The sequence below is a fragment of the Anoplopoma fimbria genome, chromosome 19 (assembly GCF_027596085.1).
Source record: "Anoplopoma fimbria isolate UVic2021 breed Golden Eagle Sablefish chromosome 19, Afim_UVic_2022, whole genome shotgun sequence".
Lineage (NCBI taxonomy): Eukaryota > Metazoa > Chordata > Actinopteri > Perciformes > Anoplopomatidae > Anoplopoma > Anoplopoma fimbria.
The window spans coordinates 10,533,782-10,558,710 of NC_072467.1; the positions used below are offsets into that span (position 1 = coordinate 10,533,782).

General features: G+C 41.8%; 1 long non-coding RNA gene across 1 annotated transcript in view; it reads left to right on the plus strand.

The window, feature by feature from the left end:
• Window positions 1-24,929, plus strand: part of LOC129107687 (uncharacterized) — a 96,769-nt gene that overhangs the window by 57,506 nt on the left and 14,334 nt on the right. The gene's annotated exons all lie outside the window — the stretch shown is intronic.

A 24,929-nucleotide genomic window follows, 5' to 3' on the forward strand; every position in this document is an offset into this window, starting at 1 on the left:
GCTCATTTGCTTTATTGTATATTATATACAGTGTATTTGTGTATTTTTAATAATGTGTTAGGTGTATCCTATGAACCTTTGCTGTACTTGGAGAAGCTAAAGACACTGAGGTGGAAAATAAAGTAAATCTATCTATCGATGAAATCTAATAATTACATTAATTCATTAATTAATTAAAAAATAAGTCTGATTGTACATGAGTTTATGGTCTTAATTGCTAGTTTAAGTCTTCATTTATATACAGTTATATACAGTCTATGGATGCAGCTTTACCAGTTTCTACACTGTAGAAGTTTTAGTTTTGAAGCTGTTTCACATTTAAATATTTTATTCAAAGTCATTAATCAGAACCAAAAACTAAAACATCAATACTTCACTTTTCCCAACAAGGAATGTTTACTACATGAGAATACCAAGCTTTTCATTCACTGTTGCAATACATATTCATAGTTTTTATGTGGTATTTGTCATACTCTCAGTAATGGAACAATATGTCCAACAATAGCGTCCCTGACATCCCCATCAATCCATTCCAGGTGTAGCTGTCATAGCAGCAATCGGATGTTAGGAGAAGACATTTTTAGCAGTGGTAATGAAATGCGTCAAAATGGCCCCCTCTGGACATGTCAAATTTTGCCCAGGTGTCCAAAGGAAGAGGTTCATTAACGGAAAATGCAGGCAGTGTGCGTCAGGACTTTGACCCTGGTGGTTGGAGGTAATACTGTTAACATGTAAGGCAGGAAACTAGAGGTATTAAGAGAATTCCAGAAGCCTGAAAACAGTAAATCTCTTTTTTTCTCTTACTTTTCTGCAAAAATCTATAATTTTAGTCTGTGAACTCAGAGCATCTACAATACCAAAGATGCTAATATGCAGTCCCATTTTTGAACTTTCAACACCTCAGTATTGAGTGTTCCTCCACCCTGATATTGTGTTGGTGAGTTAGATGTAAACGGGTTTCTCCCTCGTCATAGTGGAGCTTACTTCCTGTCAATGGCCCTGGGTGGGGACGCACAATGAATAACACCACCCACACTGGCTCCCTGGCAGGCAGTCAGGCTGACAGGCAGGGTGACACAGGGGTTATTTGTTTCTGTCAGAAGCACATAAATAATCTACCAACTCCTCATGGAGTGGACAAAGCAGGCGTGCATTTATTGGCGTGCATTCATTGGCGTGCATTCATTGGCGTGCTACCAGGGCGGGATGTGCTTTTGTTGTGATTACCTGCCTCTGTAGAGGAAGGGCTTTCTCTGAGGACCTATGGAAAAATGGAGCTGTCTGCCAAGTGCCATGATTAGCGCCCTGCACGGTTCCTGGGTCAGCTCAGAGGGCAAAAGTGTCTAGACCAGCCAGGGGTTTTCCACAGCCTGAGCTGTAATTATTACTGCTTACAGTAGAGCCCCATCATATTCCACTTTGGATGGTTGTACGGCATTACTCTCCTCAGTGTGTGGTGGGAGTTGGATCAGACATTGGCTTTACATATGGTTTGAATATTGTATAGTTAATGGCCTCAATTTTTCATTGAGTCATATTATTTGATGTAAGCGGATCAAGAGATAGGAGGGTGGGAACTGTTTACTGATTAGTATCTCATGTTGAAGTAAAGTACTGGCAAGTATAATTCTGTAAAACCCAACAGTTTTATCAGAAGAGCTCATTGATTGTTTGGCATGGTTGCAGTTCAGGGAGCCCTATACCACCTAATGTCAGGTTCTTCTAGCTTGTTGCAAGGACTCTTGCAGTGCATTCTGCATTACAAACTAAGCGTTTGCCAGAAAAAACACAACCAGTTAATGGTTCGGAACTCTGGCTTATCTTGGCGATCAACGCAACAAAAGCTATAATTATCTGCAAAATAAACTCACTTCCTTGATTGTTGGACAAATAATGCATTAAACAGTTCCAGATAAACTTTGTTTTCCACTGTTTTGCCAGCCCCCGTGGAGAAGGAGAGGCATACAGGCCACCAATACTGGAAGAACGTTTCATTGGGCTACTCAGGAAGTTGAGTGCTCCTTGATATATGAACGCTTTATGCAACCAATTATTATTTGAAAACTAATTTGCTCTTTGTGAACAGAACAGAAAAAAATGCTTGACATTTCCCACCTGCCATTAGATTTTAGTTTTGCTTCTGTATGTCAGCATTGTGTGTCTTCCAAGGCCTTCTTTATATAGGCCCAGACATTATTTTTGGCATTTTTATTCTGACTTCTAACTCCCACTCCTCCCACTTTCTCTGGCCCACCTCCACGAGGGCCGAGGAAGCCTGGCACTCGCCTGAAGCTCTCAGCCAGTCCTGGGCAGCTGGGATCTGGGGGAGCTCCCTGCCGTTCTGCAGTGTGCTGGCAGACCCCTTTCTCTTGCCCCCGCCACTCTTAATTCTGCCTTTTTACTTCCAGCCAGCTTCAGAATACAATACAGAGGAGCCCTGTGCTGTGAACACAGACACACACCCGTGGGCGTACACACACATCCACACTTTTATAAGCCATTGAAAGAGACAAGACCAAAGGCGGAAAGAGGAGCAGACGCCTCTCAGATGCTGGGCTTGGCTTCGTGTGCCTCTTGACACAGACGGCCGCACACAAGATAACTGTTGTTTTTTGTTTATGGAAGGACCCTCTGCCACACTCCACGCTCTCTTCATCTGGACACTCCTAAAGGGCCAAAGCCAAGAGCCACAGGGGAAAAGAAAAATGGAACTGTCTCTACTGTATTTGTGGATGTGTGTTTACATGAAAGAGAGAGTGCATGTAAACCAGTGGGAATGTACACTTATTGTACAGTCTTCAGCGCTATTGTTCTTCTGTAGCTTCCGCATCGAGTGTGTTGTTTTATCAGATGGAGTTGGTTCAGTGTGGATGGGGAAGGGAAGGCCATCTTGTTCCATTGGGGTCTCTTTCAGAATAAAATCATTACAGCAGGTGATGTGTTTCCATCCGCCCTAATCTGATAGACGATGCAGTATATTGCAGTTTCCTTGGTGCACATGAGATGGGGGGGGGGGGGGGATCACACTGACTCACCCTCGCCCTCTGACTCACTGAGCATGTTTGATATCTAAAAAGACTATGCTAGTTTAATTATATTCTTTAGTCTCTTCTTTAAACATGAAATATCTAAAAACACAAAACAACAGAGGAAATGCTCCCTTAACTGTGCTGCTAAGGTGCAGTCACAAGCAATTGAAAAAGTCACTGAACCTACAAGATAAATCACACATTTTCAGATTTCATCAAGCTTCACTTGGGCACTTCATTTTTGTTTCTAGTCATTTTCACTGAAAAAAAATCAGATGTGCTGTGTTAGATAAACCAAGTTTGATGAAACCACGAAGACATATCTAAACAAATATATATATAATATATATACTCCCATAAACATGAATTCAAGTGTGTGTTCCACTCTATATTTATCATCTCTGATATCATGAGCTTATTTGCACTTGTACACAGTTACATACTGGAAAATACATTTGCATGTTTAACCTTTCAAAGGTATTAAATAGTTATTTTCTCTTAGCAAGTGAATCTCAATCAATGACACCACTCATTGGTTTTACTGTGTTGAAAATTATATATCCTATTAAAATGTATTACATGAATATATGTTTTATGATTCTATTTCATGAGGCTATATATATATAGACAGTATTTGTACTTAGGCAGACTTTTCTGCCCACTCAGGTCTCAGCTCCTCCCTAATGCTTACAGCCATGTGCTGACATAAATTTGTAGGTCTGTACCAGGTTCTCAGCAGTTAAAACTACTAGAAATAGAAATTCCTTCCTAATGGTGCATGAAAGTCATGATTCACCACTGTATTATTGTTTGAACCCCTGGCAGATCTTTTCCACATTACCTCAACACTCAACGTAAAGAAAACCGTATTTGCTTTCATGCAGTTATACATTTTTATTTCCCTTGCACAAAGTTTGACTGTCCAAGTTGGATGTGTCTCCCTTCACCTCTTGCCAAAATGTACATTTGGTAGAAAAGACGCTGCAGCTGGACCCCGACCAGGCCTGCTGGCGATAGAGCATGAATAGCAGGGTAGCCCTGGGCACTATGAAAAAGTCCTGCTGACGACTGTACCGATAGGGTCACAGCCTCTCCATGCTGCCCCCCGAAAAAAGGAGAGTGGGAGTAAACAGGCGTAATGGGGAGCGACTAAAAGAGACTTGGACTGTGTTCTTGTAAATAATTGCATTCATTGTTCTCTGCCGCTGTTGGTTATGGTCACAAGCTGTTTGGTAGGCCCCTGTCTGTCTGGTCCTCCCCATGAGCCTGGTGTCAGCCCCTACGCCCCCAAGGGGAGCAAGTTGTGCCAGGGGTGAGGATGCCAGCTCCCTGACCCGGTGGCCCCGCATCTGATGTGCCCACGTCAGGAGCAAACGGTCCCTGGGCCAGCTCGGAGACTCAGGGCGTGCTGTGCGCATGCTGCTTCGCTGTTAAATAAAGCTGGTTCAAAGAGCACATTCCTGCCCCCAGCCCAGCAGCGAAGTAGCGAGCTCTCTTGCTTGTAGTGTCAAAGCACCAGATTGTTTCATTTTATTGCTTTGCCTTTATCTCGGCTGACTCTGGTACAATCTGATTGGATGCAGCATGTTATTAGCCTCTGTTGTTGGCTGTGGGAACAGCAGATGGCCTATTTGGGCCAGATTACCTGTACTGCTTATCTTAAGTGAAGAATTCATTCCAAGTGCTCAGATGTTTCAAGAAAGCTGCTTGTTCATATTATGTGTGCGGTGCAGTACAGTAGAGCTTATCTAGAAGTTAACATCCACTTCCACTGTAAACCTGTGATAGCCAGCTGTGTTCACAGTGCATATTTCATGTATTGTGCTCATAGCAGATGATGATAGCTGTTTAGGATTGGTCATTTAAGTCAGAACGTACAAAAGACATATGAGCATCGCATCATGCTACACAAATTCAGCAGCAACATTTTTGTGTGAAAAAAATGGGAGCCGTAACCAAAGATTTCACTCATTCATCAGGGGCCTTGTGAAATAGCTCATTGCTTTCTGTTTGCCTTTGAAACTCCACAGAGGACTGATGAGAAAAAAGAACTTGATGTTCACCTTCTAGATTTCTCTTTTCTCCTTCCTTTGTGCAACCTGGGTGACAGCTAGAAGCCTCTGTCTGTTATGGCGTCCAATGTTAAGTTTGCAAAAAACAGATATAGATATAGATAGATATAGATTGATAGAACCTCTATGACATCATCTGTGTTGGAGTGTGGGGCTCTGCTAAGGGTGCCATGCATCTCCTCAAAATACCGGTGGCTAAGTGGAACACACAAGCTGAGCTCGGCAATGGAAGTCAGATGCTGTCGGGCCCTTTCGTGCCGGTTAAAGTCGCCCCTTTCCTTTCTTCGTCCGCTGATGGGTTTAGGAGACTCAGATTGAGGGGCCTCCTCTACGAGGTCTACGTCTGACGTTCCTTTATGGTAAATGTCAGAAAATAAATGCAGGCCTCTGTAACAAAGTGGAATTGGACCTAATCTGCCCCAGGCCACCGTGTTTGATCTGCACCACCGTTTGTTCAACTACCCACATCTTGACTAAGGAAAGAAAGTGCACAGCGCATTCAGGATGTTATGGTTAATAATCTGACGTCACGGTGGAAGAAAAACTGTTTTCATATGTTGTTAGGTCATGTATTCTAACATTCATTCACATCTTATCTTTGTTACTGCTCATAGTTTTTTTTCAATTTTCAATTTTTTTATTTTATGAACTTCCCGTAAAACCGGTAACCAGGTTTGTAAAATAAGTTATTTTGGTTTCATATTGTATACATTATCCTGCTGAGTACTTGCATCTGGGTTGCATTCCTGCAGTGCAAAGAGAACTTGCCATTTTTAACCAAGCAGCTGAAATCTGATACAATGCCTGGATTTAATGGAGCCTTTATATGACTCTTGAGATCATCCTGTTGTGAATTCATTGCTCTTCATGAGAATTGCAAGAATAATTGTAGGTGGGGAATGTTTAATCAGGTCTGATAGAGGTAAATCATTCTACCACAATTGAGCTGAGATCAAAGATGGTAGTGAACAAAAAACTCCTAGGCCCACAGGTAGTGGAGCAGTTAAACTGGAAGTATGAAACACACCCACCCACGCACATTCAGTTTCCCAGCTAGTGTGGGATGATCCCTAAAGATGTGAAACCATGTTGTGTGTTGGTTTTGATCATGTGTTTGACATCAGATAATGGAAAAGTGGTGAGTGCAGAGGAAAAATAACCAAACTCAGTCTTGAACATTAAAATGCAACATGCTTATACTGCTTTCATCAACTAATTGATTGAAAATGTGTCTTGTTGCATAGAGAAGACATTGCTCGAATGCATCAAAAGCTGATAAATACTCAAGACATATTTTCATTGTTGCACGCTACTCCTTTTGTGCTTACATCAGACATTCCAGAAAGTCACTGGAGTTTGACTGTGAGCTGTTAAGTGCTCGACTTCCTTTAAAATCCCAACATTGCTTCGCTGTGGCGATGGCATCAGAAAAAACAAAACAAAACAAAAACAGATGCAACTGGAAATTACTGTGAGAGAGAGAGAGTGCATACTGTAATCTCACAGAGACTGAACAATCTCTTAAATGTATTATTACAATAGATAGTTTTAATGCATTTGGATCCAGATCTGCATATGAGTACTGTACTTCCATCCAAGTACAGTAGTTCATGAGAAGAAATATAAAAAATTGTTATGCAATGTTTAAAGATTCCTGAATCGGAACGCTGATCCAAATCCAGACCAAAGCAAATCCAGTGGCTAATGGCTTACCTCTCTTTATTTTATTCAAATCTGGTCATGTTTTTGAGATACATCAACTTTCAAACAAACATACAAACTAGCTGAAAACAAAACCTCCTCAGAGGAGGCAACTAGTGTTAGTGTCTTCTCCAAAAAGAAGTAATTTAAATTATCTTTGCATGATGTGTGAAAGAGAGACAGCTTTCATTGAGTTTGCAACAGCAATCTGTGTTTGGACGCTGGAGCAGGTGGAGGTGAAGAAGATGTTGATATATATGTTGAAGCTGAGGTGTTGCAGCCATGGGTAAATGTCTTCAAACAAAAGACAAAGGCATTCAAACCAATGCAATGTGAGCTTATTGAAAAAAGGGGTCTTATATGGTCTTGTCCTTTAGAATATAGACTAAAAAAACAATTTAGAAAGATAAGAATAAAACATACAATGTACAGTTATTTAACGTATATCAACAGATGATTTTAGAGCCAGCCATCCCTCAATTTAACCTTCTTACTTTATTCCTGAATAGGCTCAGTTGTGTAAACGTGAATCCTCCTGGAATACCCAGTAAACAGCCTGCAGCAGTATTGCAAGTATCTTTGTTTAGCATCATCATAGCTGTTTCATAAGCTATATCTCAGCCTGTTTCTGTTAAACTCAGCCAGCAAAACATTTACTAAACTAGAATTGTCTTTTTTTTAAGTAAAGCCAGAAAGACAAAGAAGATAATTTCGCAAGTGCCCCATAGGAGACAAAACGCACGTCAAGACAGAGGAAGACAAACAAACTTAGTGTCTGTTTCACATTATCACTAAATAATCATAAAAACAATTTATAAGTTATTAGCAGTGTCACCGTGCCAAGTGTGATTAGTTGTTTCTGTTCTATAGGAGATGAAGGCAGCAGAATACAGCTCATGTTTTACAAGACACTCTTTTTCAAGAGTTTGTGAATGCCAGTTTTGTTACTCAAAATGTGCAGTATTGTTTGTTTGTTAAGTAAGCCATTCTCAAAAGGAGAAGAAAAATCTTCATGCAGCCTGCAGCACATGGTCCAAATGCTACGCTTCTCTGTACTTCCTTCCTGATAATGCACACTGTTGTACCTCCCTTTCACATCCGTTTGCCCCCTTCCACTGGAACCAGAAAATCAATCTGCAGCATACACGTTGTCAAACAATGATGTAGACCCCAGTCTACCCCATCCATGGGGCCAGACGTGATTGAGTCAAGATCTGGTATAGGGCTGTTTGAAATACGGTCTCAATTACTCAGTGCAGGGCTCCCACAAACCCTGAGTTTTATACACACATACGAGCACACATGCATACACTCACATCCCCATTTTACACATTAAATTAAAGTCAGATTACTATCGGTGCATCCCAAATGTGCTTTTCAGTAAATACAGCTCTGTTTCCTGTTCACATCCCCCACTGGGAGGCCCCTTCAGAAGCCTGCTTTGCGCTCTCCATGCCTTCTACTAATTGACCAAGCCCGTTTGAGGTGAGGTGAGGTGGATGGAGATGGCGATGGCGACGCATGGCAGTCATATGTGACTGAGGCCACTGGGAGAGTCTGATGTGGGAACCATTAGCGCACAGTGTCGGTAGAAGCATGGAGACACACGCAGAGTGTGCAGCTTGAACAAATAAGGCCCTCTGTGTTTTGTAGTGAATACTCCTGCTGCCTTATAACCAGTTTGAAGTGTGGTTTGCTGGCGATGACATCGATGACAAACAGGGCGCTCTGGTTTCCTCTTCAGGGATGGAAACCGCTGCTTTGAACTTCAACAACATCGCCATTCATCTCTTATTGATGTAGACACAAGGAACTTAGTTCTGCATTAAGTATATGACAGCCAAAATGCTTTCAGTAAAGCATGACGTTTAAAATGCATCAAAATAATAGAAATAGTTATTTGGTGTTTTAGGTTGTGTTGGGATAGCAACTAGATTTGGATATTCCCTGCAAAAGTTAACATGGATTTTCAGTTTCAGTTCAATTTGACCAAAATGATTCTGCTCGACCATATCACTGTCTTTGCAGCCAGTTTATTGCAATTTTGCCAGAAATGTTGGGAGGAAATATTTGGCTACTAAAAGGGGGGATTCTGGTGATATGATATAAAAGGAATGGTCAAAATTGTAGCATCAGAGCCCAAGATATTCTGATTACCAGGTTGTTGTTTTTTTCAAACTTTGTAAAGCTCCTCCAAAGTCACAGAAGACATTATACAACTGTTTTCACTGGCTGAGTAGTAATCCTCATGATAAATAAACCTAAAACCATGTGTAAAGTCCGTGCAGGGCTCATTTAAACTGTCCAATTTGGTTTGGTGAAAATGGGATTGGTGGGAATTGAGCATCCTGATGGGGACCAGTGTTGTAACTATGAGCTTTGTTTTTACGTGCAACAATCATATATGATTGCTCAGTGGAAACAGTACTACATTAATTCTGATACATTAGTTATTCTTTTGTATTGTACGATGCAAAGGAATGCGTACCATTTTAGAAGTCACAATCCAAATCCTGTTTTTCCCTCAGAGTCTGTTTCATCTGTCAGCTTTGAGATTCCAACACTTTTAGATCTCATAGCTGGAAAGTTTTGTCTGAGTCATACAGTACTGGGTACAGTACTCAGTGTGTGAATACAGTCCACTGGTATGCTGAGCCGCCTTATGCAACCTGCTCCAGTGTTCAAAGGCTGCTGAGTGCCCTCTCCTGCTTTGTCAGGCTCACACAAGGGTTTATCAAGTGTAGGTTGGGAAGGCATGACGCTCAAGGACTTTGGAAGTGTGTGCTTGTGTGTGTATGCAGCAGGTTTTGCCTCTTTGTGCACCGATTCATCTGTGAATGGGATTGAGTGGAAGATGAGACTGCACCCCAGTGCGCATGACCGTGTTTGCTTATGATTACATGTGTTCACTCGTGTCACCGATGTGCGTGCACGCGTGTCTTTTCTTCTGTTTTCTCATTCGGGGGACTTTGCCCTATGGAAGGTGTGCCAGCCTGTCAGCTGAGAGAGAGGAAAACAAGATCTGAAGCAGGCCGGGGTGTTAGAAGTGGGACCAAAACGAGAGAGAGAAAACAAGGGAGGGCGCGAAAGAATGACAAACAGAGGCGATTGCAGAAAAGTGGCGCCGGAGTGCGGAGCGTGTTGCTTTGAACCTCACTCCAGTTGTTTGTTTATTGCAAATATTGCAAACATAGCAGAAACAAGCAGGATTAGGCTAGCTTTTAGTTAACGGCAGGTGTAGTATGCCCACTTTCATTCACCCTCTCTTTGAGTCAACTCGTCTTTCATTCTGTGTCTCAGCTGCATTGATCAGATGGCTGTGATTGCAGATTCAAAAAGTGACTGACAGATGGACGAACTGTCCTGCTGCCCACACTGTTGACAAGGCAGGGTGCCTGGTGACGTTGTCATTCGGTAAAGTACAAACAGGAACGACACTGACTGAACCAACTCTTTGAACTCCAGATGAATTGCGGGTCTATCAGCAGCTGTTCCGACTGACCTTACCCCACAAAAATCAATCAGCTCAAACATACTGGGAGGGCTGGGTGTGTGTTGGTCTTTTCTGTGCACAAGTTTTTGCGTGCGGGCTGGTCCAATGTGTTATGTACAGTGGTGATGCAGGGAAACAGGGATCTTTCCAGAAATCCTTTTGATGTTTTCTCACATTGTCATAGTTCACTTTAGTCAGTCCGTCCCTTTCAAAGCTGATTTTTTCCACTGACCCGAGTTCAACAGATTAGACTAGTGGACTCGACCCAATGGAAAACTCAAACAGCACAAACCAGCCAAACACACACCAAGTGTCAAGGTGTTCTTTTCAATGATTGAAAGGTGCCATTGCACTTGTTAACCTCTCACTTCACATGTATGGAGAAACCCAATAAAGGGCAGTAGAAGACAGGGCAGTTAGGTTTAGGAAGCATCAGACAGGCCTTTGTAGATACAGTACGGCACATCACTTGTCTGCCGGGTTGCCACACCCATCTGTGCGCTGGGCAGGACACACTGACTGACTGGCTGGGTGGCTGGCATTAATACCTCTGTTGGCAATGCCTCTTTTTTTTTCATGCCCTGCTTTCTTTCTGTCATATTGTGTCTCTCTGCCTGCCTGTTGCCCCGGTGCATGCAAATGTGGGCCGAGGTATGCGTCGGTTATCTCCTTCTGGAAAAGCAGTGCCCTTGTTGCTTCATATAGCCCGGCTCTAGTGACCGGCCATTGATAAGGCTAATGTCTCCCGATAGCTACCAACCTTTCAAGTCCCGTCACAAAACAGCCGGCACCCTTTTATGTTGTTTTCCCAAGCCAAGGACAGACAGGCCTCCCTACAGGACCGAGCTGGCTAATCAGTAATCACTAACTTGCTGAGCCCAGCAGTCCCGTTCAGACGAGCTGCTTTTTCAACCCCTTCCTCTACATCTTCTTCCTTTTCTTCCTCCACTTCTACATTTTCTTCTTCTACACTCTATTCTTTTTCCTTTTCTTCTCAGAATCTAGCTTCCCTGGAGACTAAAGCTTTTGATGATGATGCTTTTCTTCTGCATGGTGGGTAAAATGAACAGACCACCGTGTCTTTCTTTCTCTTTCTTTGTCTCTTTATGTCTTTCTTTCTTTCTCTACTCACTTCTCTATTCTACTCGTCCCGTCCCTCCCTGTCTCCCTCCCTCATTCTCTGTAGTGTCTTTGCTCATCTTCGTGCCCGGCCACAGAACAAATGCCGCCCCCTTAGCCCGCTAATGAATCAAGATACAGAAGGGGGGGGATCAGGAGGTCTGGGGCCATAACTGTGCCACAGACACATGGCGTTATATTAAAACATTAGTACCACTATATGACTTTATTTAGGACTTGCCAAAGAAAATTGATTAGGTGACAGAGACGGAACAAAGGAGGAATCATCCTCGGCCACCCTGACTGTGCTTCTTCTTTCAGAGCCAACAGCAGCAGTTCCTTTCCAAACTTTTGCTGAGAAGCGATCTGGCCACGCTTGGCCTCTTGTTGAAAGACACACCCTCCCTTGTCCCTCAGTTCAGTCCTACAGTCTGTATTCAGTCCAATTAACTCCACAGCTATAGTAGTTCTCACCTGCACCTACAGTGCACATTCATTTATTTTTTAGCCTTTAAATGTATGTCCTGTTCAATTTCATAAATATGATTTATCTAGCCCGCTGGAACAGAATAACTGCATCTATTTCTATACCTTCTCATACTCTCTGTCTCACTCTCTCTCTCTCTCTCTCTCTCTCTCTCTCTCTCTCTCTCTCTCTGCCTGGCTTAATCATAAGTTGCAGTGGTCCTCACTTTTAAAAAGGTGTTGTTGTTGTTGTTGTTGTTGTTGTTGAGTGTCAAGGTGATTCTGTGTTTGTAGTCGCTGGCAGGCAAACTGCAGTTTAGCAGCCATGGGCAAAGGGTAGGAAGTCTATGCTGCTTAAAAGCAATGGAAAAACACGTGAAAGTTTATGTCAAAGTAAACTGTAACTAAAAAATCCCCTCAAGTTTTAATACATACTCCGCTTAAAAAATACAATAGATTGTGTCTTATATATTATTCCCCCCAAAGGATAAACTATTGTTCGTTTCAAGTTTACCTACTCATTACCGAGTGAATGAAACTTTCACCAGACCCAGATGGTACCTGGTACAGACACCAGCAGCTTGGTTTTAGCCTTTGGTCAGTCAGACGATGCAATCAGTAGCCAGGAAGTCCAGAAATGAGGTGTGGGCCTTCACGAGGCCATACTAGGGTGAACAGCGTCTTAGGAAAGGAAAGAGAAGAGGTAGGGGGCCGCTTAATGAAAAAGTAGTTTACTTAGAAGTACATTTAACAACAAATTATCCTCGAAAATTGGAATGCATGCTATCGGAGAAAAATCTTAATATGAGAAAGGGATTTTGTATGAGTATGCATTTTAACACACATTTGCCCCACACAAAATCTGTGAGAGGGGTTTGTGTGGGGGTGGGGGGTAACGGGGAACATCCCAGTCTGACTATCATGTACCAGAACTTGGCGATCCAATATCCAGCCTGGTCAGTGATACTGCTGGGCTCTGCACTTTGGCCATTTAAATGTATGTCCTGTTCAATTTCATAAATATGATTTATCTAGCCGACTGGAACAGAATAACTGTATCTATTTCTATACCTTCTCTCTGTCTCTCTGTCTCTCTGCCTCTCTCTCTCTCGCTCTCTGCCTGGCTTAATCATAAGTTGCAGTGGTCCTCACTTTTAAAAAGGTGTTGTTGTTGTTGTTGTTGTTGAGTGTCAAGGTGATTCTGTGTTTGCAGTCGCTTGAAGGCAAACTGCAGTTCAGCAGCCATGGGCAAAGGGTAGGAAGTCTATGCTGCTTAAAAGCAATGGAAAAACACGTGAAAGTTTATGTCAAAGTAAACTGTAACTAAAAGATCCCCTCAAGTTTTAATACATACTCCGCTAAAAAATACAATAGATTGTGTCTTATATATTATTCCCCCCAAAGGAGAAACTATTGTTCGTTTCAAGTTTACCTACTCATTACCGAGTGAATGAAACTTTCCTTGCCAAAAGAACATAAAAATCAGTTCCTGTGTCTTCAATTTCTCTGATGTTCTTTATAAGTTAATGTTCCATGACTGACAGAACCCTTTTAATAAAGGCAGTGGAAACATTAGCAGTTACTTCAGCGTGAATATATATTTTGCGGGCGTTATGTGTTATGAAATCATGCTACAATGTAAAACTGAAAGCAGAATATTACAGATTAATTTCCTGAGGTTATCATGTTATCTGATGTAATTATTACACTTTTTACTGTAAAAGTGTGTTGTTGATTTGTGCCATTGACTCTATTATTACCTCACTGTATAATAAGATGCTAGGCTCCTAACCTTAGCTGTCTGGTCCTTTATGTAAGTTGAAATAATGAGTGACTCACTTTCATGAGCTCAGTGTAATTTTACATTTTTTATGTTGCATCGTATAATCAACAAAACTTGAGAATATATGATGATATGATGTGTTTACGAGGCAGTGATGTTTCATAGGTTGACCCCACTGCTAACCCACAAACTAGTCCACCAGCTGGCCCAGATGCATTGTGGGTAAAGGAAATGAACTCAGTGATGAGGAACGTGTTATCGGTTCTGTCCAGGACATCCTTCATACAGTAATGTCACCCAGCAGCATGACTGGGAGATAAAGGTGGTGCAGTGGACACACAGACAGGATAAAGGACACACAGACAGGACAGTGGACACACAGACAGGACAGTGGACAATGGGCAGGCATGTAGCGTAAAGCACCGCCACCACTGCTGCTGTCTGTATGCTTCTATGTTGATCCAGCTCACTTTTTCTCTCTCTTTCACATAAGGACAAACTTTTTTTCTATGCAATAAAAAACAACCACTTTAAGAAAATCATTTGTATTTCTCTAAAGTGATGGTAAAAATGGGTGAACCTTCAAATGTGTAAATTTAGTTTTTTGGTACCAGTCCCATACAAACTAAAAGTAAATTTTGTAATTTTGTCACATCATTCATTAGTCGTGTGAGTTGTCAGTCAAGGTAATGTCAAACATGCTCTTATGGTTATGTTACATAACTTCCTGTAAAGAAGTTTCTTTTGATAAGACACTATACATGTAATGACTAGAGGCTTCCCTGGTGTATCCGGAGCGGCATAGTTTGAAGCTATTAAATGAGTTGAGAGGGAGAATGTGTTGACACATTATTTATAATCTGCTGTTTGATGATCGGCATCTTGCTAGATATTTAAAAATCTCAAACATCCCTGAATACAGCTTGTTTAATTGCCTGTTTTGTGTCTGTATGTTCAAAGACTCGACTCAGAGGAAACATTCATATAATAGTTGCATGGGGTCTTACTTATTAATGTGACATCATCATGGCCTTAAAAAGTATTTAAATTAAAACATTTTGATCTTTGATTCGAACTGGCCCTGTTTATTGACATACGCAACCTCTGACAAAGCTTTGTTTTAAAAGCTCAAACACGTTGGAAGCCTCTGCTATATGGTGTGATTCATCAGATTCCAAAATACCTCAGGACATGCGAACACCTGTGTCAACTGTTCATCCCACTGGTTTTGAAAAGGACGAGTAAGTTAAGGTGATAACAACAAAACATTCACTTAAAACAGACTAATCTTTAATTCAAACTTTAGGAACACAAACATTAATTTCAGACATTTTTTTGGGTGTTGCTGTGGGTGTGTTTCACATTGTATTAAGTCATGCGCACACGTCCATGTTTTTTAATAGGTTCTCGTGGCCCATTCTGCCCTGCCATCATTCTCTGCCCCCTCCTCCTCTGCTGCCTCCACTGCTCGGTAACCAGACCCAGATGGTACCTGGTACAGACACCAGCAGCTTGGTTTTAGCCTTTGGTCAGTCAGACGCTGCAATCAGTAGCCAGGAAGTCCAGAAATGAGGTGTGGGCCTTCACGAGGCCATACTAGGGTGAACAGCGTCTTAGGAAAGGAAAGAGAAGAGGTAGGGGGCCGCTTAATGAAAAAGTAGTTTACTTAGAAGTACATTTAACAACAAATCTTAATATGAGAGTATGAGTATACATTTTAACACACATTTTCCCCGCAAAATCTGTGAGAGGGGTTTGTGTGGGGGTGGGGGGTAACGGGGAACATCCCAGTCTGACTATCATGTACCAGAACTTGGCAATCCAATATCCAGCCTGGTCAGTGATACTGCTGGGCTCTGCACTTTGGCCATTAGTGTTATTTTACATGGTTGATCTCAATGCCGTAGAGTCCCAACTGAAAAATAAAGGGGATGACTGAGTGTTTTTGTATATGCATGCACGCATGGGTGTGTGTTTGCAGGCGTTTATGCGTGTGTATGGATTTTTTTTTTTTTTTAAAAGGACGTGGTATTGTGCAGGTAGTTGGCAGACAGTGTGTGCATGAAGACTGATGAGAACACCTGGCTTTGGGAAACAAGAATGTAAGACAGACATTAATGACATATGATATGACACCCCGCTGTGCTTCACCCTTCTCCCCACCTGCCCCGGTGATATTAACCGTGGCCCTGCCAGGACCCCACATTCCCAAGAGCTCTCGAGTAAAGAAACCTCAGGAACAGGCACGTTATCCATAAAACACAGTGTTAACTGTTGACTAGTTGTTCTTGCTTTTTAAAAACGTCACACAGCTCTTTTATAGGCTGATGTGCATGAGTCTGAAAGGTTTCACAGATTCTTGATGCAGACATGAATTACTCATGGGTGATGTCCTCACAAATATAAGAAGCATTGATGACTTATATCTCAACTGGTGTGTTTGAATTACAGAAACCGTTGCCTATAACAATGCTTGTTAGAAGATGTGTTCTGGTCTGAAACATAGCAAGTGGGGATTTTCCACATATTTATTATTTTTTTAACTCTGCTATTTTCCATTTTGAATTAGTCACGTTTCTTATTTAAAGCACTTCATTCACACTGATAAGTGCCCACCTGTCCCTGCCATGGTTGATGTGGAGCGCTCCACTGCAAACATGTGAAAGAGTGCCAACGGAAATAACACCACCCGTCCCTCCTCTCTTCTCCTCTCTCCACCCCAGCTGATAAGATTATGCCCACGTGTGCTTGTATCAACTCTGGTCCTAATTGTTAAGCTCCCGATTCATACTTTGGAGTTCTAATTATGATTTAATTAAAAAATATATATATTTAAAGGGATGATTCCTTTTCAGGCGTGGCTGAAGTTTGAGATGACTCGTGTCCTGTTTCTTTTTAATATGTTATGCTTGTCAGCCTTTACACAATCTGATTTTAACAACTACCAGAAACCACACCCTTATGCTACATTTTGAAATGGTTGAATTATCAAATTCTCAGTCTTGGTTTCTTAAGAGCCAAAGTCTGATAAATTCCCTTCACACATGTTCAGGTCCATCATGCATAAACAATTTCAAATGAATGAAAATCAGGTTTCATTTTGAGTAATTTCATACAGAATAAATCATGTAGTAAATTTCCCCACCTACTTTGCCGTAGCCCCGAAAATTTCCATTGGTAGTAGGAGTCATTGATACTCTGTAGGGTTCTCTTTTTATCAAAAGTTTGAAGAATTGAGGTTTGTGGAGTGCTTCGGTAGTCAAATAGTTACTCCGCATTCCAACCAATTCTCCAACCACGGGATCTTTAATGCCTCTCTTTCTCTACACTTTCCAGTCTGCCACTTCACTCTTCATCTGTCCAATAAAGACAAGAAAATGCCCCCAAAAAAGGCAGACTTTATTCAAGCTATGTAAACAGAAGATGATGTCCTTTTTATTTAAACCATAAAGGTTAGGGGGAATGGGGTTTTGCTCTTAAATGTCCAGAAAGTGAAAACACAAGGTGCAACCTGACAGTAACCAGGACATGAAAGTATGTACAGTAATTTAAAGTAAAGAAACCAAAGCTACAGTTCAAATGACATGCTCTCGTTCTCTGAGTGTAGAGTAGCAGGAATGCGTTGTGCGTGGAAAAGACAGAGGTATTTTTCCCATGATTAAATTGATTTTGATTCTCAGTGTTCTCAGACTTCTCTGTATTGTCTAAGCTCAACTTTCTCTTAGCTTTTTCCAGGTTAGAATTTGGACATTTTCACACTTTAACACCTCGACTTGGTCTAAACCTCATCAACCGCTGGTCTAAAGGAACATATCCTGGACTCTGCTTTGTGCTGTTGTTTTGTTGGCTGGTTGATCTGTGGTTAACTTGTTCACAGCTGGCACCCACACACAAACACACAAAGCCAGAAAGAACTGACAAAAACAAAATGCGTGTGGGCAGTGTCAGCTATTTGTGACATAAGCTTTTATTCAGATGAGGTGCAGACATGGACATTGTATTCACATGTGTATAGCCCAACAAACTCAAATCCGAATTCACTTATTGTTATTATTTAATAATGTTTAACACATTCTCAGGCCATATAAAGATAATTCCAGAAACATAACTTACTCCATCCCATGTCTGTGGTGTAAGTGTGACTGATAGCAGAGCAGCTGTTTCCTGGGGGCTGCACCACTGTCTCTGCCATGAGTGCTCCCGGTGGCAATGCTGCACTTGTCCTTGTCCAGCTGCCTGCCCTGCACTAAATGTTTCTGTTCTGCAGAAACATTTAGCGCCTGCCGCTCACAGAGGGCGCTAGTCAGACTGGCTGACTGCAGCTGCTGGAAGGCACAGAGAAAAGCCCTAGTGAGAGAGCCTGCTGCTGCTGAGAGCTGGAGAGGCAAACAGGACATACAGTGAAATGACACACATGCACTCAGTTTAAGCAAAACTAATGCAGTCAAATTCAGTCCTGCAGTAATTTATTCAGCCTACCCTCGCTGATATAAATAGGGTGGACAAAATGATAGAAACAACTGTCTGTATAATGCAATTCTATTCAGCACATAAAACTACAGCCTCCAGAAAGACCAGTTAAATCAACACCTATTGATTGATCAACACCACCTTTCTTCAATTTTAAACTGCACTCTCTTAAAATGTTACCTAATTATAAGGATTTATGTATTGTTTGTTTCCTTGATTGCTTACAAATGTGACATTTCACTTTTTTTGGTACAAACGATGAGTATCTTGAGACCATCCAGGAAGGAAGAAGATCACTTTATTAATTTCAAGAAAGGGTAAAAGATTTCCCAGGATTCTAAAAAGAGGAATCTTGTGACTTATTGGGCTGTTCGTAGAGAGTGTCATCTCCATTTTTTAGTCTGCATAGCAACCTGTGGCTCAGCTCATGATGCAGCAGAAAAGCAATGTACCAACATGCTGAGTCAAAGCGAGAGCTCTCAGCTTTTCCAAACCTGCAGCCTGACACTCGCCACTTCACCTTTTGTTTCACATCCTTCGCAGGCAGACCCAAAGAAACATCCTGTTTGCTGCCGATCGGAGGCGTATCGTATCATTATGTCAGCTTACCTCCGTTTTGACACAGGCGGTTAGCTGCACAGCATTTTCCCAGTATCTCTGCTGGCCCACCCTTTTGATTATGAGTCACAGCAAAAGCAGTTAAAACAAGTCATACTGTGACTAAATTGAAAGCAATGAAAACTATTTTTAAAAATATATCTTATCAATGTTAAGGGTGTGAACGTGCATATTTTTACTTTACTTGCACAGGAATAATATTTTCTTAGTAAAGCTAAATCTACCACTAAGCCAGTGACCTACCTCTAGATAGCTAGTTGATGTGTTTCTGAATCAGGGTTCAGCAGAGGTAGAGTTAGTCTTCCAACATATTGGCTTCTGTTAATCAGTGATAGCGCCTTTCTCCTTTCATGTACAGTAAATTGCCCATAAACAGTGGCGACACAGATTCCAAAGAATCTTTCCATCGTTCCAAACATGGCAATTATCAACCAATCACATGGGAATCAGTCCCACTCTTGTCATGTGGACTTATTTCGCCCGACAACAGTTAAAGTTTAGTCAGATCCCTCCGGGAGAGAGGGAGATTTCTTCGCAAGGAGCTGAATCACAGGACCTTTTTCAAGTGGCTAAATGAGGAGAAAAGAAGGCAAATACCTCAATCCAAAATAGAAAACGGCGGTGGAATGTTTTGGGGCACGGGGAGGTGATGTAGGAATTAGCTGTAATCAGTGAAAAACTTGGAGAATGCTGCTGCTTTGTGCCAGGGAATTGATCACTGCTGGAATGACAGTAATGGAAAGCTTTCTTTTACATGCAATGATTCTTCACAACCATAGTGTGAGAGTCGATCTATCATTAAAGCTTTCTGACATGAAAATAGCAATAAATAAAGATGTCATACCTCAGCAGTCTGTGTCTGTGCACTTGTGTTGACATGCTTTGTTACCTCTTTGCCTTACATTGGCTTTCACAGAGTATACAGACTACCGTGGGTGGGGCCAACGTGGAGCGCACGTCATAGCAACAACAGTGGCGAAGAGCAATAACTCTGAAGGTTTCGGTAAAGTATTTTTTAATAAAGAAAAATCAACAATTGTATAAGATGTTGGATGGATGTTCATATATAAATACAGAATGGAAAATTCTGTTCTATATCATTTTAGGGGTAGGCAATATTAAAATTCCCCTACTGACAATATTGCTTTAAGAAAAACAACAATATACGAAATTATCATCCAAAATAAAGCTGAAGAGAGATGTGCATTTAAATATAAACCTGTAGGAACAAACTGATTTGTTAGAATAACATCTGTTGTTTGCTGTTGACTCACTTTGTTTTTCAATGGACGCCGCATTAAGACTTAGGTTGCTACTCCGTTAACTTGCCAGTTATTAGGAGAAAGCCTGTATCAAGACAGGCATGAGCTGTTTGGTTATTTGATCTGCTATTTGCTGCACACAAGTATCTGAGAGGAAGTTGGTACCAAAAAAAAGATTAATAGTTCCACACTGCTCCCACTCAGAACTCTTGTTTTGCTTTAGTCGAAAGTAACATTTTACTTGAACCAGTCCCTGCTGCATCAGCTGATTGTGGCCATTTTGGTTTGTCTCTCCGAACTTCCCCTCTTAAAAGTTGGTGTCCTCCAAACATCCCTTCACGATCATATGAATGAGTGGAGGCTAACGTAGAGCAACAGTATGAACAAACCTCTGGCCCATTCATCATTGTGACACTCTCAGTCTCGCTCACTCAATGCAATGGTTTTTTTTACTGGTGTGAAAATAACCCTATATGGATGGATGTTTCTTTTGAATATCCTGCATGTCCAGGCTTGGTTACAAAGTAAACTTTTGTCACAACATAACGTCTCAAATCTTAAGACCTTAAATGAACCCAGGCTGAAATAATCTCTGAGCTAAGAAAGCGTTATGGGACACTTGCCTCATATTGTACTTAAGATCAAAACCGTCAGCTGTATATGCATGCATAACTCTATGTGCATACATGTTTGTCCATCCATATCTCCCTGTCATTTATATCAGTGAGCTCCTTTATGAATGTGTGGATTTAACTCAGAGCGTGTTCCCTAAAGGGACCAAGTCCCAGGTGTTTCAGACACCATAGTGCCCTCTCACTCTTATTTGCGTACACAGATGTGAAAGCTTCCACCTTCTGTATACATACTGCAGTTCTGTAAAATCCCCCAAGTCTCCCGCTAAACCATACACGCTAACATTTCACCCAAGAGAGTCTCTTTTTCTTTTGCATGGTGCAGATTTTAGTCTTTTTGTCTAGGGAGCATATCAAGACACGTGCTTGTGTGTGTGTGTTTGTTTGAGTGTGTGTGTGTGTGTGTGTGTGTGTGTGTGTGTGTGTGTGCTTGGTGACCAGTGGAGGTTATGAATGAGCTACAGCTGCATGGCCCACTGGTCAGTATGGACAGCTGATGAATGAAGTGGAAATTATTAAAATAAACTGCTGGGTAATGCAGCAACATTCATGCGTCTGGCCTCCATATCTCCCCATCGATATCTTCCTCACACATCTGGCTTTACAAAGATGCACACCATGTTGATGCAGCGGGACACAAATATTTAAAACACAAAAAGGTCATCAAGTTTGTTAGTGCACTTAGCAGGAACTCCCACGATATTATGAATTGATACCAATTTTGCAGGGTTTTTGAATGAAACAAGCTTTGCATGAGACGAGCAATAGAGGGGAGTGGTGATAGCGACAGATGGACAGAGATGGGGAGGTGACAGAGTGAGAAAGACGGGGCTGGTGATGGATAGACAGACGGAGAGAGAGGGGAAGAAGAAGGGCAGCGATAAGGACAAAGACATCAGTCACGTTTAGGGTTTTTTCCCTCCTCCCCTATGCGAGTGGACCTTGATCCAAGCCACACAGACTCTACTGTGTCATGGTGTGTGTGGCCCTGTGTCTGTGTGGGCCTGTGAGTGGTGACTGGACAAATCATGACTCAGCAGAAATAGAGCCACATAGAGTAGAATAGAGCAGAGCTTCATTGTTGAAGCAGGTTTCTTGGGCATCACATTAGCCACTTGTCATCAGTGCCACCTGGTTGGATTCCGCGCAAAACATTACCACTCTGGACCACAGGGACCGCAAAATTGACACAAAATGGAAGTTCCTAGTAGAAACTTTAAATACTTGATTGTCACTGCATCTTACAGAACCTTGAAAGTGGATAAACAGACATAGTTCAGTTACAACACATGCTAATATTTGCTAAAACATGTAGCATAAGAGTTGATCAAGTACAGAGAGGTCAGAAAGTCAACGTATAGGTTGAGTAAGTGTTGAGTAATTTACAAGTATTATCTAATGATTGCTTACATTAGCCACCTAAAGCTAATGGTCATACCAGACCAAGTAAAATACTGCGATAAAAGCGTGTGTAAAAGAGGGTAAGAAGTTGAGCAAGGATGCATTTTATAGCTTGTAAATTCAACTTTTCATTCGTAAGAGAAAGAATGTGTGATATATTTCTTTGTGACTTAGTCTTCCATTAAAGTTTTTGTAAACAAAATAGTTTTGCATTTGATGTGTAACCACAAAGGATTAAGTTAGAATTCTGTCAAATACAGTGGTCTAAATGGAAAGATGAAGCTCAGTCCTTGTTTGGTTGAAATGGCAATACCTCTGTTTGTTGATAATGACTCACTTCTTAAGAATTGAACTTCTTTCTCCCTCTACAACTTTATCAATGATCTAAGATACTTCAAACAGTGTTTACAAGTAAACGGGAGTAGCAACTGATTCCAAATAACAAATAAAGCCTCGGTTTACCTGTTAAGTTCTGTTATGGGTGGGTCGACTTCCTGTTAAGTGGCCGGATGAGCTTTGAATTGTGGGGAAAATTAGCTCAGTGGAGGTGTCGTTTAACAAATACTTTTTTGCATGTTATTTAACGATAAATAAACATAAACATTGAAACATGCACTGTATGTGTGTGTAATTCACATTCATGTGTGTGTTTTCCTGTGTGTGTGTGTGTGTGTGTGTGTGTGTGTGTGTGTGTGTGTGTGTGTGTGTGTGTGTGTGTGTGTGTGTGTGTGTGTGTGTGTGTGTCAAACACTTGCACTTGCAGTTCCTGTTTGGGGAGGTCCACTGGTTCTGGCAAACAGTGTCTGGTCTTATCTCTTGTGTTTTATGTTCCTAGCGAAGCCGGGGGCACAAGCAGCTCTTTGTGGCCAAGAGGTGGCTGGTCTCGCTCCAGACCGACCCATGCAGCTGTTCACCACTGTTGGACATATCCATGTGTGTGCGTGCCTGTGTATGCGGATACATGTGTGTATGTATGCATGTTTGTCTTAAGTGTTTCTGTATACGATGGTGTTTGTGTGTGTTCTTCATAGTATAGTACTGCCAGCAGAGCCAACAAAGCCTCTTTCATTTAATTCTAGAGATTTGGACTTCTCAAAGTCTACCGTCACATTCTCAGTAATTTCCTCTGAGTGACGGTGAGTGGTCAGACTGCAGGATGGGAACAGGCAGACTTTAGCACATTGAGGAGCTGAGTAAGAGCGTGTTCAGTAGTCCTGCATGTTCGAACTACAGCCCAAGGGTCTCTTTCTCACCTTCTCTCTGTCACCTTCTCTCTGTCTCTCTCTCCCCCTTGTGACACCATCGATCCCCCTAAATGGAGCTTCCACTGGGTAACACAAAGTGTATTGTGTGTGTGACCCATTAAGAACTCCTAGAAAGGAGCCATCGGCGAAACTAGTATAAAGCCACGTGCTGTGTTAGCAGTCGAGTGTGTAAAGGGCAAGAATGTGGCCCCTAGATTCAGTGTGAGAGGGAGAGAGAGATATGAGGCATGCTTTTGGGCATTAATGATATTTTGAGACTGAAAAATACCCTCTATCAGAACATGTAGTTTCTTAGCATTCCTCAGATTTCATGAACTTATCGTTAACTATATTTTCATTAGATTTAAGCCAATTATTCAGCTGATGTTTTATCTAAAGTGCTTTCCATTCAATAGATGTCACTGATGCTATGATCTTTCTTAAAGGTGCTATATAAGAGATTCGGAGCATTTTGTTTGTCTCTCAAAAACTCAGCATAGCGATGGTTATGTCGGCGGTTTGTCGGCGGTGCTAACAGCGCATAGAGTTCATGCTCGTGGATCTTGGATCGTGGATCTGTAGGAACTCATAATAAGGAAACAGTTTGTGGAATTAATAACTTGAATACTCAACTGGGGCAAGTTTCACTCACAAATTATTGTTCCCTATAAAATACATGCTAATTAAAAGACATGGCAAAACAATGGGAGAACGAGACTTTCGTGTTTCTCTGGGTAACCGTCTTTGGCTTGGCATCCTCTACTGTTTTGTTTACTCCCGTTAGTGCCTGTTGCCAAAATCATGACAGCCGAGGGCGGGCTGGTGAAGCAGGCTTATAACAGAAAAAAACCAGCTTGACAGTAACGGTGCAGGAAAGGCATTGTAGTGTGAAGTCTTCCTTATTGTCAACTCTTTTCTTCTTCTCGTTGTTCCCATCCTGGGTATCGTTGTTCCCATCCTGGGACTGAACCATAGCAACAAGACATATTTGTTGTACTTGGTGAAAAAACTATTTGAGATTCTTTTACTAGTAAGAACATGCTTCCACTGCAGCCGCCACCATCCATCTTGTTCCCTCGCATTTGAAATGCATCATCTGTGTCGACCTTTCACCTCAGCTGCCGTGTCACTTCCTCTCTCCAGCGGCGTCCCACTCCAGCATGAGGGGGTAGACGGGTCACAAAGGTTAGCAGGCTGAGCTGTCAGCACAGGTTACACGTCTTAAGTGGGACATGTGAGGGATTGGGCTGGGGCGCACAGAGACTGCAGGACTCGGTGTGGGGTCACAGCAGATCTGATTTATTACTATTATCACTGTGAACTCACGTTTTCACTTCTGTTTCACTCTGTCTCCCTCGGCTTTCACCATATCTGTCTTCATGTGAGAGTAGATATTCTCTGTACCAACAGGCCTCTACATACAGATCATCATTGTGTTATGCAGCGATCATAAGTACAACTATTTCTTCCTCATATACCATCTTCGTAAAATCAGTCTAATGTTGGTCCGTTTAAAGCTGGAGTTTTCTTTTTGTTACTGTGTCGAGTGTTCCACCAACAGAGTGATAATCTGTCCCAATAAACACAAAACATGTGCATTTAAGGAAGACAGTGTCTCTCTTCTCTTTTAAAAGAAATTA